The sequence below is a fragment of the Balaenoptera musculus genome, chromosome 17 (genome assembly GCF_009873245.2).
Source record: "Balaenoptera musculus isolate JJ_BM4_2016_0621 chromosome 17, mBalMus1.pri.v3, whole genome shotgun sequence".
Lineage (NCBI taxonomy): Eukaryota > Metazoa > Chordata > Mammalia > Artiodactyla > Balaenopteridae > Balaenoptera > Balaenoptera musculus.
The window spans coordinates 11,832,982-11,848,554 of record NC_045801.1 but is presented as its reverse complement, the minus strand read 5'-3'; the positions used below and the strand labels follow the sequence as shown (position 1 = coordinate 11,848,554).

General features: G+C 40.9%; 1 long non-coding RNA gene across 2 annotated transcripts in view; it reads right to left on the bottom strand.

The window, feature by feature from the left end:
* Window positions 1-14,004, bottom strand: part of LOC118883217 — a 34,799-nt gene extending 20,795 nt beyond the window's left edge. For both annotated transcript variants that reach the window (XR_005016970.1, XR_005016971.1), the window contains exon 1: window positions 13,677-14,004. This is a non-coding gene — a long non-coding RNA (uncharacterized LOC118883217). The remainder of the gene's footprint in view (window positions 1-13,676) is intronic.
* Window positions 14,005-15,573: the final 1,569 nt, after the last annotated feature.

The window sequence follows — 15,573 nt, the reverse complement described above, 5'->3', positions numbered from 1 at the left end:
CGATCCCTGCCACAAACTAGCTATATGACCTTGTACAAATCCTGTAACCTTCAGACATCTCTGCTTCTTAAGGATTGGGGATGAGATGATTTCTAAGCTCCTTTTTCCCTTAACTTTCTCTGATTCCATCTTCCAATTTTAGAGAAGAGGAAGCAGGTCTAAAGATACAGAGGGATTTTTATACCACCTCCTAGTTAGTTAATCAGTTAGCCCAGGCACATCCGAGGGGCTTTGTTTTCATATGAGTTAGCAAAATTACTGCATAGCACCAATCATGGAGTGTTCTACCTCAAATGTTGAAGAATAAAATCATAGCATGCACCGGCTTCATAGGCCTAGTTGGTTTTAAAGTCAAGATCTCCATTTTTTTTCTCAATTCCCTTTCTTCTTCCCTGTTTGAGTCAATCGGGGATAAAACCATTTGCTCTAAAATTAGCTGGTAGGGTTCTTTCATCTTGGACTCTTTTGAAATGAGAATTGAAACCCACGCCTCAAGTAAGTGAAAATCTAGTTTTTCTTCCACAGACTCCTGGAATGCCTGGACTCTTGCCCTGACCAGACCCAACATAAGGGTTTCTCAAGTGGGATACCATTTTTATCTCAAACCAGCTCTTTGGAGGGAGGTTCCTGAAAAAGCATCGGCCAAGGTTCTGTACTTCAGACCATGTCACGTTTCTCTCTGGGGTTTCATGGATCAACTCCTCAGACCCAGGACGTCCAATGAGTCCTCCATTGCCTTCGATGAGTTGCCGTCTCTGAGCTGGACGAACACGAAATACAAGACTGGCAGAGCTATGCGTGCCTTGGCCAGCACACGTGGGACTCTAATGTGCACTTTCGAATCTAAATGCTGAGGCAGTCTGTTCTCTGGCCACCACAGAAGAGCTAACAGTCAAGAGAGTGGAAAGGAAGCCAGCTCGTGGGATCGGCTACACATCCCCCCAAGGGCTGTGGTTACTTGAACACCATGGAGTAAGCAAAGCTCATGACATGTAGCTGTGGCATGGCGTGGTTTAGGGGCCCACTGGTCCGGTTCAGAGTCAACTACTTTGGAATCATCAGGCAAGTGTAAAATTGTCCTCTGGGGAGGCATTCCCCATTAAGCTACCCTATCATAAATTCTGTAGCACTGGCCGCCAGGCTGCTGGCCATGAAAAGCCCAGCTGTCCACATCACCAAGTCCTCAGGAACACTTGAGCCTCAACATCACCCGTGAGTGAATATAAGCAAAGCATTTCATTTCTAATCGCTAGAATCAGAACAACAAGGGTTCACATATCAAATATTGACTAATGACCTTGGATAAATTACCTTGGGTAGATTTTCAAAGTCACAGTCTTCTCATGTGTAAATACACACACACACACACACATTGCATTTAGCACAGTATCTGGCATACAGTGGAGCTCACTAATTATAGATAGTGATAATAATCATAATAATAAAGCTATTATTAGGATCTATTACTCATGGAAATCAGGAGCTTTGGGGTTAGATGAGAGGTTGAACTCTGTGTCAACTATTTACTCTCCCTGTGACTTCTGGACAGATTTTTGTTTGCTTGCTTGCTTGCTTTACAGTGGCATCATAATATCTTAGGAGGAGGGTTGTTTTGAGGATTAGAAATATTTCATGGAAAGCACTGAGCATATTGCCTGGCATATTGCAGACACTTCATACATGGGACCACCATCACGACACCTCAGATTATTCTTGATTGCATAAAGAAGTTGACCCACATGATCTCTGAGCTCTATTTGTTCGTGAGTGTGTGACGTTAATGTCTGTAATCTGAAAGAGCTCAGAAAAACACAGCAAATGTAGAAGGTGCTTGTCATCAGGCATTATTGCAGGGGCCAGTTCTTAGTGCAGCCCTCACACTTGGCCCACGCACGTTCTTTTCCTTGCTTTCTCCCCCAGGTCCCTATCAATACCCTTGCAGCCTCACCCAACCTCTGTAGGACTACGTTCACAGCCTACACAAGTTCACCAATGTAACACTTTATGAACTCACCAGGACAGAACTGCTCAGACTTTGAGCGCCGAGTCCATTTGTGTTTCTAGGTACATGTTCAGCTCCACCAATTCCCCCAGAATTGCAGGATAAGCATCCATGACCCAGGAAGCGAGACCCCTCTCCCCGTGTGTTGAGATACTGGATGTATAGTGCTAGGACTCATCATTAATATTCACACCTTACCCAAACATGACATCCTGCGGGATGTTTTAAATTATGGGGGAGGCGGAGATTGAGCTAAACACATTTATGTTATGTAACTTATTTTTTTTTTCCAAAAGGATTAGCTGTACTAGGGACACACAGCTGTTCTTTCCACAAGTCACTTCAGAGCAAGCTGCAGACAATGGTAAGAACAGACAGCTTAAGACCAAATTCCGCATTCCTCTCTTCCTGGCTGGAAATCGCTCTGAAAATTCCTGCATTGAGCAGGAAAAGTGTTCAGCTGAAGACAGGGAAGCTTTGTCATGTCTAATTGACAGTTGTCCTTCTTTTGTCTCTAATCAAGCCCTCCTCTTGCATGGTCTCTCTGTCTGGTCCACATTTTTTCTTCCCTTTCAGTCTCCTTGTGAAGACGTCTGTTTTCTTTTTTACTTTTTCTTTCCCAAAAATAGACTTGCCGTGATGCTATAATTTTCAGTTTCGGGGCCTGTTACACACACACAGGCCACTTCCAGTGCCCTATGATTAATGTTGCATTTGCAGTTTTATACTCATTTTCTTAATTTAAGTTTTAGACCTCATAGAACCTGGATCTCCCCTTGGTAGCAACATCTCTGCTTTCTTTTGGGGAGTCACAGCACTCCCATTCCCTAAGTCCATGTGGCTTGGGGATTGACCAGTCCCACCTCCAGTGGTGAAAGCAGGATCTGGTCTAACCAATCAGTGAATTTCATCTTTTGACCACAGAGATTGTTTCCGGACTAAGCAAATGGCCCATTAGTCCAATGGTACTCAAACATTGGAAAAAATGGGAAAAAAAAGACATCTTTTTTTCCCACTGAGTTTCTTGGAAAGGAAGGAAATAGCTCTGTAACTTCTGGGGACATTCTCACCATCGAAAAGGAAAAGCTCACCTAAGATCGAAGTTAAAGAGTCAACAAATACCGTATGCTAACACATATATATGGAATCTAAAAAAAAAAAAAAGAAAAAGGTCATGAAGAACCTAGGGGAAGGACGGGAATAAAGACACAGACCTACTAGAGAATGGACTTGAGGACACGGGGAGGGGGGAAGGGGAAGCTGGGACGAAGTGAGAGGGTGGCATGGACATATATACACTACCAAATGTAAAATCGATAGCTAGTGGGAAGCAGCTGCATAGCACAGGGAGATCAGCTCGGTGCTTTGTGAACACCTAGAGGGGTGGGATAAGGAGGGTGGGAGGGAGGGAGACGCAAGAGGGAAGAGGTATGGGAACATATGTATATGTATAACTGATTCACTTTGTTATAAAGCAGAAACTAACACACCATTGTAAAGCAATTATACTCCAATAAAGATGTTAAAAAAAAAAAAAAGAGTCAAGAACTGCATGTTGGCTCCTAAACGCAGTCTTCGTTTCACTAAGCAATCGCTCTGTGCTAATCATTGCCAAGCAGTTCCTGGACAATGGAGTTTCATGAGTGAACACGAAATGGATAACATACCTGTCCTCATAAGCTGATATCCTAATTGTGTGAGATTACATACAAATATATATGCAGGTACTGATCAGTGCTATGATGAAAGATAAAGCAAAATAAGGAAATAGAGAATGATGGGGGAAAGACGCTCTTATTTTTTCTTTTTTCAGTGCTTAGGGGAGGTTTGCGATGACATGATTATTAAGATCTGAACACAGTGTGGGAGTGAACCATTTGGATACGTGGGAGAGGTGTGATTTAGCATGGACAACACAAGCCCCAGGGTCGCGATGGAGGAGGGTGAGAGCAGTGTGTTCAGTGGTGGAAGCCACAGTGGGCGGTGCAGGGGGACCAGGGAGGAAAGCGGAATGGGGGGAACACAAGGGCCAGAGCACATTATGGAGTCTTGTCGGCCTTGCCTTGAATGATGGACCCGGTTCTAATTGTGCTGGAAAACTGTTGGGAGTTCTGAGTAAAGGTGTGATATATTAACATCTACGTTTTCAAGGACTGGCTTGGCTGTGCTGTATAAAACAGGCTGCAGCTGAGTCAGAACGGAAGGCTAGAGCCCAGTGGGGAGACAGCTACATGGTCTAGGAAGGAGAAGATGGGGAGTCTGGGGAGGATTGTGGCCGTGTGGGTGGCGAGAGGGGTTTGGGTGATGAGTGTACGGTATATTGAAGTTAGAGAAAACAAGATTTCCTGACTGGTCGCATTACAGATGTAAGGAAAATACAGGAGTTATGGATGATTTCCTAACTGGGGGCATGAGCTCGGGTTAAATGGAGTCACCATTAGCTAAGACGAGGTTCACCAAGGAAGGAGCAGGTTCGGATGAGTGTTTATTCACACTAACATCTTCCTTCCTCTTCTTCTCTTTTTCTTCCTAATCTTATTTGATGTCTCTTTAGTATTTGGAAGTAATGACCATTTCTTTCTTCTTAATTTGTCTCTTTTACTATCTATGCTGAACAAGCTCTGTTGTTTTTTTTGCCTTTTTCTTTTTCCTGGCTGCCTCTGCTAAATCTGGGTAAATCTGCCTATTGTTCAAATTTTTGGGGGGAATATTAAATTTCCCTCCTAATAATAACTACTCTTATTAGGTCAAAAAGAATTCTATTCTTGTCTTCAAAGGGAAAAGGCCAAGATTCTGTGTGTGGTTATGTCTGTGGGCTAAGTATTTGGAAGAGTCTTGCAGACAGTCCTATGTGTATTTGTGTGTGTGTGTGTGCCTGTCTGTCTGTGTCTGTGTGCATGTGCGTGTGTTTGTTCAGTGGTAATGGGGGAGTGGTGCTTCAAGCATTGTTTAAAACAGATAAAATCAGATGAACTTTAAGTTTCTTTGTGATCCTGAGATTTTGTTACCTAATGAACCTGAATTCCATTTTATCTCCCAACTCAGTAATGAATACCTGGGGGCAAACCTATCTTGCTGAACACTGTTTATCTCCAGCGGCACAGGGTCAGGATGTGGCACTATTCTGAATGGATATTAAAAGGATGAAAGACAGTGCCTGTGACGGAGGAATTACAATGGCCTTTTGCAGATGCCAAATGTCACTGTGTCCTCTAGGCTCTGCCTAACATCTGTGGGAGAAAGTGAGCATGTCATTTGAGGGAGTGGAGCCAGATCAAGGCCACTGCTCTGTCAAATGGCATGCCTGATGAACAACCTAGCCTTTGGTCTCAGGAAGTCAAGATACCATGTATTATCTGACCTCAACATACAGTGGAAAATAGACAACAATGGCCAGGCCGATAAACTTTCCTGAACTAAGAAGGTATTCAAACAGACAGCAAAATAGTCAATAGAACATGGATTCTGAAGCCAATTAGGCCAGGTTTTATGCCAGCTTTACTATCATTATCTGCTTCCTTCAACAAGTTACTCTCTTAATTGGTTTCTTCATCTATAAAAGCAGATGTCCATTCATTTATTCAACAGTATTTATTTAGTGCCCACTGTGTATCAGAAACTAGGTTCTAGACATTCAGTCATGAGTAAGAGAGAAGAGGCATAATCTGTGTTCCCAGAGCATATATCTCCTGTGTCACAATCCATGAGAGCCCTGACCACCTGGAGTATAGTTATCTCTATATAGGAAGGTGTTCCATGCTACATAAAATGTCTCTAAGGATGTGGTCTTATTCATCTTGATGCTCCCAGCTCCTAGCGTGGTACTTGTTTGTTGACTGCAATTCAGTTCTGGAATTGTCGCTCCGCACTCATTCGACACATTTTCTGCTCTTTTCCTAATTTACTCACTGTTCCTCTGAATGCATCTTGTGCCTCCCTCTTTTTGAATTCTGTTCACATAATGTTGCAAGTTGAGTTGTGCCCCCTGCCAAATATGTTCAAATCCTAACCTCTGATACCTATGAATGTGACCTTACTTAGGGTCTTTGGAGATGTAAATAAGTTAAGATAAGGTCATACAAGATTAGGGTGGCCCCTGATCCAATGACTGGCGCTCTTATAAGATGAGGGAAATTTGAACACAGATGCACAAGGAAACACCACGTGTTGGTGGAGGCAAAGACCGGAGTGCGGCATCTACAAGCCGAGGATGGTCAAGAATTGCCAGCAACTCAACTAAAACCTTGAGTCAGCATGGTTTGGCTGGTGCCTTGGTTTGGGACATGGAAGCTCCTGAAATGTGGGCAAATAAATCACTATTGTTTTCAGCCACTCATTTTGTGGTACTTTTTTTAGAAGGCAGCCTAGGAAACTAACACGCATACTTCCTTTCACTTGAGCTACATTTATCTCTTATCTTTACCTGCTGGCAGTCTCTCTCTTCTTCAAGGATCAGCTCAAATAGTACCCCAGGAGCTCAGTTCATAGTAACCTACCTGCTGAAGAACCAAGTACCACTTAGAATATGTATGTCTATATATGTCTCCTTGTATTTTGTATGGTTTTTTGCATAATAATAAGAATAAAACAACATTTATGTCACACTTTCAAAGTTGTCTAATATGATACAGCAATCTTGTAGAGGTGGAAGCACAAATATCATTATCTTTGTCCTACAAGTGAAGAAACTGATGGTCAGAGAAGTTGAACAACCCACCTAGGGACTCATAGGCAGTTTATATCCATGGGCAGATCGCGGGCAGAGGAAGTGCTATGGGCTTTGGACACCTACTATGGATTTGGGTTTGGTATTCTTCCTACTACCTTCGCCAATCTTTGCCATCAAGAAGACCTAATCTTCTAGAGCCCCTTCTCAGCTAATAGCGGGCACAGTGTAAGCAGTCAAAATACTTTTTTAAAATGGATTTTTAACCAATGGTCCCTTCCCAAGTTCTGGAATATGCTTGGAAGTTCAGACTCATGAAAAAGCACCAGGTCTGGCAAATACTAATGTACTCGGAAAATGCCTATAGAGTAGGTGTGCTGAAGTTACTGTTCTCTCTGCCGCAGTCCTCCAGCTCTGCTCTTCCCAAAACTTCTGCCCAGGCTGGTACAGGAAGCTTCTTTCAGGAGGAAACCTGGGCACAACTCCATGTAAGCAGAGGAAAGGAGGAACAGAAGGATTTTTCCATTATGTCCCTACTGAGAGCAATGCTTAGCACCCCCCTGTCTCCTTTCAAATCTGGGAAGCTTCATCAGCATAGATCACAGGAGATGAGAAAGAATCCACATCTGAGGAGTAACCTGCCTCCCCAGAAAGCCCCACCATCTTCGAGAGATCACCAAGTCAGTGAGGGGGAAGTGGGACTTCCACATTCCAGGGTGAAAAGGATCCTGAAGTTCTAGAATTATTCACAACCTCTCCTGTTTCCTCTCCCTGTTATGGAACAGATGGAAAAGGATTAGGGCCCAAACAACTTTGTTTGCTGGCATAAGTCACACAAGACACCTGCTATTAGCAATCTCATGGGTGAATCAATGCCTTTTCCCCAGTCGGAAGCATTGATGATTGAGCTTAATCTCTCTGCTTCTTGCTCTCATTTTTAAAGTGCCATAAATTTATCCATAGAATAGCTGGGGTTTTAAAAAGATATCCTCACTCTGATTCCCACCTTTTGAATCATGAGATGCTCTCAGTCCTTGCATTTGCCCAAGAGGCCCCTAAACAAAATCAAATGGCAACACCCTACAAGAACAGTATGTTTGTTCCCTCTTCCAGGGTCAAGCCAATCTATATCTTTTGCTTTGTGCCTCGTGGACATCTTTACAAACTGCTGAAAGCTGAGCTTGGAGCTGTTCCCAGCACATGCTGATATCAATCTACGCATTTGTGGTATGCCCTTCTTGGGCCCTGCTGGAAGAGTGTTAGCATGAACAGAGTGTTTGGATGACTGCCTGGGAAGAAGTGAACTTCACCCTGGTTTCACAACATCAAATCTTGATTTGTCATGCTGCACCCTAATGACACTCGGAAGGCAAGTTCTGGATTTTTAACAACAGAAACCTGTCTCGCTGTCAGGTAGGGCTATGAAATAAAGGAGTCAATTTTGGATGATGGTTTTGGTCAAAACCTTTAAGGACCACATGTGGCACTTGATTTTGCCTCGCTACCTCCTGTTTATCCTTCAAAGCTCCATTCAGTTACATCATCCTCCAAGAAGCCGCTCTTCGCCTTTGGTTGGCAGATAGCATTGAAAGCTCCCACTTTTATGCTTATGTCTATCAGTTCCACCAATTTACAATAACCTGTTTCCTTCTCTGTCTCCACTGTAAGATTATTATCACAAATCATGTTGGTACCCTACCCAGGTTCCCTGGGATCCCTTTTACCTGTTGGATTGGTGTACCCATCCCCCAGGTGTTGTGGGTGTTTCAGCTCATAGCTTTCACCTACAGCTTTCTCTACCTGCAGCTACTTCTTGGAGATCCTGAGGTTATGATCTCCCCCATCACCACTCGCCTTCAAGTCCTGACTTGAGGAAAGAGTCCAAGACGGATTTTGTGGTGCAGTTTATGCTCTTGATCTCCTTAAAAGATTAGGCCATAGTTAGACCTCATCTGAAACTACTTTCTGTATAGCTCCTTTCCCTTCTCTATCCTGCTTTCTTCATTCTCTTACCAGAGAGCACTCCATCAATCAATCACTTGTATATGAATCCCTGTCTCAGGCTCTGCTTCTAGGGGACCTGACCTAACAGGAGTATATAATCTTATTTAATTCTTATAACAACCCAAGGGACAGATGTTAATATTCCATCTGGAGAAACTGAAGTTTGCATGTAACAAACACCTGTCACACACCAGGTGCTCAGTAAATAGATGTTAAATGAAATAATAATGCCAAATCTTCATTAACTCACCCAATGACCTTGAGCCCCAAGACCAGGTATTGATCTGTGGTAGGAGGGGATAACCTGAAGAGGACCATGACTTGAAAGCTAGACAAGTCCTCTGGGATAAATACAAAAAGAGGAAATTCAGATTGCTTAGAGAAAAGATCAGCAATAAATGGGTGAAATGCAATGTTAGAGTGCTGGCAGAAGGTCGAAGAGATCTAGCCATAGGAACCACAATCCTAGAATGGCATTTGAGAGCTCAAGAAGGTCTCAACAGAGCCTGGAAAAGTTTGCAGAGAAACTGCCTAGGAAACTAAGACAAGGCATCAGGTTCAGAGGAATCAAAGAGAGACTGTGATTTCCTAAATGAGAGGGAACAAAACTTAGTTATCACTGTAGCAATCATGCCTACTAGAGTACCTGGCATATCAATGGTGACAAAAAATATTTGTGGAATAAACAATTGAATGAAGGAAAGCTGCACTATAAATTGAGCCTGAGGCATGGTCCTGGGTTTGTGGTAAGAGTCCGGTTACTAAAGCTTAATGACCTGATTACACAGAACCATCAGCCAAATCGACTTACTGCAGAACTTCCAGGCTCCTCTTACGCCAGGTCCTGAAGTTATCCCTGGAAAGGAAGTGAAGCCAGATCATCTCACTGAATGTCTCCTGTTGGAGGAAGTTAAATGGCTTCTGTTTGGAAGTCTGGGTAGGGAACCAAGTGGGGCATTCCAATGGCAAATCAGTTTCTTTCTCTGGGACTGGCTATGGTTCGCTTGTTAATCTAGGCATTTGAACCAGATGGATTTTCAGAATGTTACTTCTCTGTCATGGATAATGAGCTATTTTTTTCTCCTTTGGAAAAGGGAAATAGAATGATCCATCCTTCAACTATTGCAGATCCCAAGTGAGTTGCCTTCTCACATATAACTCATCTTGTCTGAAATGTTACCTCTGTTGGTATGGACTACTTCTACCCATATCCTTGACATTCAGCATGTGTCACCTTTACTGGGAAGCTTTCTGTATTCTGTGGCAGCCGAATCTTACTTTAACCCAAAACTGGATTAGTTGCCCCTCCTCTGGATCTCTGAACTCGATGTATGAACTCCTTACGTTTATCTCTGCCATAGCACTTATTTTCCTACATTAAAATCTTCTTTTCACTCTCTCTCTCTTCATATATCTGTCTCTTCCACTAGATTTTGAAATAACCTCAGGAGAGAGAAGACTTTTCTTTCCGAACTGGTACACCTGAAGGCTGGCACAAAATAAAGGTTCACTGTTTAGTATGTGAGTAATTAATTAAAACTGCAAAAACTTGAGAATGCATGATAATAGGACAGAGCCATAAGAAATTTCTCTATTCCAACTGCCATCCATATCTGGTTTTAGAGATAAAAATGCTTTGGAATTAAAGGGAAAGCTTAGTAAAGATTCAGAGATCAGAGGTGGTTGGGCTTAGGGAATTCCCTGGCGGTCCAGTGGTTAGGACTGTGTACTTTTACTGCGGAGAATGCAGGTTTGATCCCCGGTCAGGGAACTAAGAGCCCGCCCGCAAGCCACGAGGTGCGGCCAAACATAAAAAAAATAAAATAAAAAGCAATAAAATGATGGACTTATTAGTAAAAAAAAAAAAAAAAAAAAAAAACCAAAAAAAAAGAAGTGGTTGGGCTTATATAATAAAACCCAATTGTATGATATCATAATCATTTCAGCATTTCAATTCAGTTCAATACAACTTTATTAGGGAATTCCCATGATCTGGAAACATTATTTTCCGAGGACAGTTCAATTGCACAGAGTATAAGGGGAGAAGTGAGAAGGGGAGAGAGTAGAGAGGTAGTTTAGAACCAGATGTATAGTACCCCTAGCCACCCTAGTTGAAGTAACTGAAGATGCACTGGAAAAGTTATATAAAAGGAATTCTTTACCACAAAGTATGCAGTCACAGTTAGTGCTCAAGTATTATTGTTGACACCATGAAGAAATACCCTAAGGCGGTTTTTCCGGTTTTCTGGACCCAATTTCAGTGTGTGTGTGTGTGTGTGTAGGGGGGTGGGTGGGCATTCCCACACCACCAAGCAATTCTCAGGACACCAGCTGAGTGTCGTATAATTCAACACAGTTCTGACACATTATCTACTTGTAGACAGCCTCAGATTCCACAGGTTAAGAGTTCAGTCCTACAAGACTGCCCACCTCCCCCCACTTCAGACCCCAGTTGCAAGTCCAGGCTATTACCTGTGCTTCTGACCAACTGGCTATAAATCAGAAGTTTCCATGATCTTCTCCTAGGGTTCAATTAATTTGCTAGGGCAGCTCATTGAACTCAGAAAACCCATTTACTCACTAGATTACTGGTTTATTATAAAAGGATATAACTCAGGAACAGCCAGATAAAAGAGATACCTAAGGCAAGGTGTGGGGAAAGGACACAGAGCTTCTATACTCTTTCAGAGAATGCCACTCTCCCCACATCTCCACAAGTTCACCAACAGAAAAGCCAGAAGAGATTTAGTCAAGTTGTTTAGAATCTTACGTAAACTGTGAGTGAAGGTGACCAACTCTTGCTTATTACCACAAAGGTCAAAGCCAATGTCCCAAAGTTAATAGGAGAAGAATGTTTATTGCTGACATTTACGTGGTATTTACTGTACTCTGGGCACTGATCTAAGTGCTCTATATACAGTAGTTCTTTTAATCTTCATAATAATCCTGTGGTGTGGATACTAGCATTACTATCTCCATTTTGCACAGAGAGGTTAAGGAACTTGCTTAAACTCACACGGCTACTAATAGGAAGAGCAATTTCTAAACCCAGGAAGTTTGTCCACAGAGGCTGAGTAATACTAACTTGAAAGACTGAGGTTAGCTTTTAGGGAGAAATTATTTAACTAAAAACTTATTATAGGATAGTGTCTCTCGTTCTCTCAGGATGTAGGATCATCCAATCTTCAACACAGTTTTGAGGATAAAATAAACCATCATTCTTAGATGACTTGGCTGCAAGTGTGGCTTGGAGGCAGAGGAATACAGTTGTAATACACATTTACTTTCTCCTTGTAGGTCTGTGTTTTTGTAGAGATTAAGGACCCCAAATTTTACAGCACAGAATCCTTCCTGAAGGTAAAACCTCCATATTTCATGTAGGAGTTACCTTTGTTAAACATTGAGAAATAAAAGTAACCAGAGGCACATTCCCCAAAGATAAAGAGGGTGGATGGTCTGAGTACCAGATAGTTTTCTAATGAGTGTTTCTCGAGGACAATGTGCATGTATCTCGGTTGGGGACTGGGATGGCCCTGGTTGAGTGCCTTATATAATGTGTGAACAAAGAAGGACAAAGAACCCCCCAGTTCTACTAGGGTTAAGTCATAAGCCACTGCAGTTGCCTGAGGGGGGAGGTTCAGGATGAAGAACAGGATGGGGCACACTGTGCCTTGACTAAGCAGCCCCTTAGCTGGTTAGAGGTGTATCTCAGGAACAGTTTTAATAAACCCAGATTCTTGCATCTTCCCATTCCTAGGAAAGCACTAAAAGCGTTAACTTGAGATATCTGTTCTTTGTGATTAGCAGTAAGTTTCACTAAGATGTATGCTTGAATGCATGTACTCCTTAGCCAAAAATCATATATAAAAGGACTTTTTCGCTGCCTCTTTAGAGCAGTTTCCTCAGAGGTAACCGAGTGGCTGTCTCCCAGGTTGTAGTCCTCAGTAAGACCCTGAGTAAAACTGAAACTCACAACTATTATTTTGTGCGTCTTTTTTTTTTTTTTTTTTTACGTGGAAAGAAAAATTTTCCTTTATTAAGTATTTAGTTGCTCTAAAATATGTTTCATACAAGAAGGACAGATTAAATGTTCGTCTTTCCCTTTATTTTCCAGTTTTCATAATATGGCTGTAACATTTCCAAAGGTAACAGCTGATTTTTTTCTTCTTAGTATCATTATGAACTCATGAATTTTGATATATTAGATGTATTTCAGTATAGCTCAGTTATTATTCTTACTTTTACTAAAAGTGTCCCATATTTGGATACAATTTACCCCAGTGACAAACTTTTTAATATGGCCCTTGTGTTGTTTTGGCATGGCCCCAGTAGTCTTTGAAAGCTTACCTACTTTCTGGTAGGATAAAATGAAAAATTTGAGAATATAGACTGAGAATTTTGACTTCAAATGTCATTAACATCATTACTTATTTTCATTGTCTCTCAACATTTGCATTTATATATATATCGATATCATTAACAATGGTGTGAATACTGAAAACAGGTTAAAATTAAAATTTTTTTCCTTCCAGTTTTATTGATATATAATTGGCATACAGTATTATATAAGTTTAACGTGCACAGCATAATGATCTGCCTTACATCCATCATGAAATGATTATCACACTAAGTTTAGTGAACATTCACCATCTCATACAGATATAAAATAAAAATTAAAAAAATCTCTTCCTTGTGATGAGAACTCTTAGGATTTACTCTCTTAACAATCATATATAACATACAGCAGTATTAATCATATTTATCATGCTGCTATGTCTTTTAAGTCAACAAATTTACATATAAAAGTTCACAGAACTAAAGCCACTTTTTATAAAATCTCAGTGCCAAGACAGTCAACTAGAATTTAAACTTTTTTAAAATTTAAAATAAAATAATATTTCAATTTTCTTAATATGAAACTAACACTAACTACATAATACTAGCACGCTGAATTTTTTCCCTGTGGTTTTCTAACCTTCATTCATTTAGCAGTTCAATACTCACTTATTGTTTGCTTTCAATGGCTGAGACCTCTTCCAGGTACTTGGAGACCAGTTGGATGCAAGCAGATAAGGTCCCTGCTCTCATAGAACTCATGTTCTAGACAAGGGGAGTTAAAGCAAGAAGGAATCAAATAAGTAAAACATTTCCAGTAAATATATAGACTATGAGGAGAAGTAAACTAGGGTAAAGTGATGAGAATGGCAGCAACTACCTTAGCTTGGGTAAGCTTGGTGTTCAAGGGTGTTCAGGGGAGGCTTGCGTGTTCAAGGGAGGCTGTTTAATTAGGTGACATTGAAGCTGAATTCTAAATGGTAAGGTATCAGGCAGACAGTTACCAGGGAAAGCAAGTATGTTCAAAGGCAGGAATGAAGTTGACCTATTAGAGCACCTGAATAAGCTGGCATGGGGAGAGTGATATGATACTGAGTCTGAAAGGAAGTCGGAGGTCATATAATGTGTGCTTTGGAAACCAGAGTAAAGAGTTTGATGGGAAACCACTAAAGAGGTATGCATGTATGCTTGTGTATATGTGCATGTGCTTTTATAAAAGCTTATAAGCTCTGAGCTAAAACTTTCCTTTCTTTTTATTTTTCATATGTAAAAATAACAGTAAAATAAGAACCTATGTACCATTGCCCCTTAAGAGATAAAACATTAAAAAATAATCTAAATCCATTTTATTTCCCTCATGATCTCATTACTACAATTTTCTTCCTCTCATCTCTACTTCCAGCCTTCTAATACATAATTCCTAGCATGAATTTGGTGACTTTTACTGTCACGCTTGTCTTTATTTTTTTCTTTATATTTTTAAAGCATATGTATGAATCCTTGAATAATTACAATATTGTGTGGTGAATTTTTAACATTTTCATATATAACATCATATTGCATGTTTCCTGCAACTGTTTCTTTCTCAATGTTATATTTATAAGATTTATCTATGTTAATATACATATGTAATCCATTGTGTAGACATACAACATTTTTTTTTTCCATTCTACTGCCAATGGATAGATTAGTTATTTCAAAATGTTCACTCTCCCAAAATATTGTAGTGAACATTCTGGTACATGTCATTGTTTGAGAGGTGGTCTAAGGCAGTGCTTCCCGGTCTTTTTCAATATGCTTACAAATACTTATAACAGTTCAGGTGAGACAGCCCATCTGGCTAGGAGGATGAGCATCTCAGCCTACCTGTAACCCATTCAGGCAAGTGCCATTAATACTTGCCCTCTGCCCAATCTGTGAATTACTGAAAGGGTTATGAAAAAATTCTCCATTTGTAAGCATAGAATTGTGAAATCAATTTTGTCAGTATTTGCTTTCCATGTTTTGTGCTGATGATATTAGATTCATTGACATTTAGAATTTTTATATCTTCCTGGTGAATTGCTCCATTTATCACTAGACTGTGATCCACTTTGTCATTGGAGATTTTGGCAGCAGGGAGGGATATAATCTGAATCATGTCTTGAAATGATTATCCTGGCTGCTTTACGAAGGATGGAATGTAGGAACAAAAGAAGGGGAGATGGAAGCTACTAAAGCTATCTAGGGAGGGACATAATGGCAGCTTGAACTAGGATGGTTGTCCTAAAGATGAAGACAGGTCTGTAATGTGTTTGGAGTTGACAGGATTTTCTGATTAATTGAATGTGATTGTGAAAATAAGAGACAGAGACCCAGGATAATATTTTGATTTGGGGCTTGAACAACTACCTGAAAGAATGATAGTGCCCTTGTCTTCTGATATGCATGTATGGCACAGTGTATTTTCCAAAAATGGTTGTAACAGTATTTTCATGCTCTTCTAGACCCTTGCCACTCCCCCAGGTAGAGTCTTTGGTTCCTGACCTTGAATCTGGTCAAGTTTTTGTGACTTCCTTTGCTAATA